The sequence below is a fragment of the Octopus bimaculoides genome, chromosome 30 (assembly GCF_001194135.2).
Source record: "Octopus bimaculoides isolate UCB-OBI-ISO-001 chromosome 30, ASM119413v2, whole genome shotgun sequence".
Taxonomy (NCBI): Eukaryota; Metazoa; Mollusca; class Cephalopoda; order Octopoda; family Octopodidae; genus Octopus; species Octopus bimaculoides.
The window spans coordinates 4660488-4663023 of record NC_069010.1 but is presented as its reverse complement, the minus strand read 5'-3'; positions in this window follow the sequence as shown (position 1 = coordinate 4663023).

The window sequence follows — 2536 nt, the reverse complement described above, 5'->3', positions numbered from 1 at the left end:
GGTATGCTGTGACTGAGAAGATCTGGCAAATAAAATGAGTCCACAGCTGTAACCTACACCAGTGTCGCATAACCAGCCCACCCAAAAATACCTTGGATCGTAGGGCAACATGCCGTGCTTGAGGAGACCTATTGAGTCAAGTACATCAGCATCAGCAATATCAAAATCAAATCAAATGGAAATTGTAGTTGTGAGCCCTATGCCGATAGCACATAAAAAGCACCATTCGAACGTGGCTGATGCCAGTGCCACCTTGACTGGCTTCCGTGCAGGTGGCACGTATAAAGCACCATCCGATCATGGTTGAGGCCAGCTCCTCTGGCCCCTTGTGCCGGTGGTACGTAAAAAGCACCCACTACACTCTAGGAATGGTTGGCATTAGGAAGGGCATCCAGCTGTAGAAACACTGCCAGATCAGAGTGGAGCTTGGTGCAGCCTCCTGGCTTCCCAGACCCCTGTCGAACCGTCCAACCCATGCCAGCATGGAAAACAGACTTTAAACGATGGTGATGATGATATATACATATACATATATATATATATATATATAAAATTTAAGGAATGGAGAAAACGCATGTTATAATTGCATACTTTATTCCTACATATGTTTCAAAGGATTACAACCTATGTGATCCATAGGGATCTGTGGTGTTAAAATTGTAACCTTCTCTTCGGGGAATGCATGGGAATCATCTTAAACGTAAGCCATTATGACCGAATGTATATATACTAATATTTAGCAGAAGCGATAGAGACTCAAGGGAACGGGTAGTGTATATTTTGTGTCTTAAATGAAAGAAAAAGAGATTAATATATTAAAGGGTATTGAGAAGGAGAAAAAAGGGAAAAAAAGGAAAAACGGATATAATTTGTATTATGATATTTTCTCTTTCCATATTATTCTGGATTTGCTATTTACACATTGAATTGAACTTTATTGCATTTTGATTATAAGCATAATTAATAAGTTTATTATTATTATTATTATTATTTATTATTATTATTTAGAAATGAATTATTTATCCCTTTCTGATGACTTCAGGTTCGACATATCTTGCCGCTATTTGCTTCTACTTGAATCGAATTTTATAACCTCAAGTTTTTGTATAGCAGTATTATGGATAAGGGAGGCGCAATGGCCCAGTGGTTAGGGCAGCGGACTCGCGGTCATAGGTTTAGATTCCCAGACCTGGCGTTGTGAGTGTTCATTGAGCGAAAACACCAAAAGCCCCACAAGGCTCCGGCAGGGGGATGGTGGCGAACCCTGCTGTACTCTTTCACCACAACTTTCTCTCACTCTTTCTTCCTGTTCCTGTTGTACCTGTAATCGAAAGGGTCAGCCTTGTCACGCTGAATATCCCCGAGAACTACGTTAAGGGGTGCACGTGTCTGTGGAGTGCACAGCCACTTGCACGTTAATTTCACGCGCAGGCTGTTCCGTTGATCGGATCGACTGGAACCCTCGACGTCGGAAGCGACGGAGTGCCGACAACATTATGGATAAACATGATCTTATATGACATTATTATATATTTATACACACATGAAGAAATAGTTTAACAGAAAGAAACTCAAATTTGTTTTTAAAATGCATGATTGACCGATGACACTGGAATTAAAGGCGCGTACACACATATATATATATACATATATATTGGCACTTGTAAACTTTATTATTTCTATGGGGCAGCGATGAATGATCGAACCAACAAGTAAGTAAGAAATATTCTTAAATGTAAATTTTGAATTTTGCTTTTGTTATAAAATTACATCTCACAGCTGCTAAAAATATTTTTTTTTCGGCTATAGAATTATTTCACACATCTGTTTATATTTTTCGTCAAACATTTGAAATTACTATGCCCAGTGCGACAGACAACAGGTACTTTGCTTTCAAGAAATTTTTCCTCAACTTCGACTCCATTGTAATTGAAGTTGCAAATCAAATATCTGGATAATTTTTGCTGTTTAACAATTAATATTCTTTTCTCTGTTGGTTTCCATGTCAATTTTTTCCCCCACAGTAATGTCTAATTTGATAATTTTCCATTTTCAAACAATCATGTCTAAATCGGGGCAAAATAACTAATGACTAATTTTAGTATTGGCAGAGTTTTGGATAAAAAATCTCCGTTTCGACGGTGATTTTTCGAATTTCTTTTCCACCACAGTCTAACTTTTTCTCATCTCCCTCCCTTCTTCTCTTTAACCCCCATCCACACCGATTTCAGCCAATTTTTTTTCTTTCTGTAGCACGCACTTTGGAATCCGGATGGATATAAAAAGAGGGGTAGGCCTAAGAACTCCTGGCATAGATCAACACACAAGGAACTAGAGAAAGGGGGACATTCATGGCGGAGTATAAGTAGAGAAGCGAGAAATTATGCGACATGGAATTCAATTATTAAGTGGCCTATACTCCGTGTTGGAGGGTTAAAGGCAAGAAGAAGACGCACTTAAAAACGATGGGAGAACCCTTTAACGGTTAAAAAAAAACAGAGAGATTATATTTTCACAAGAAAATGTATGTAAAAAA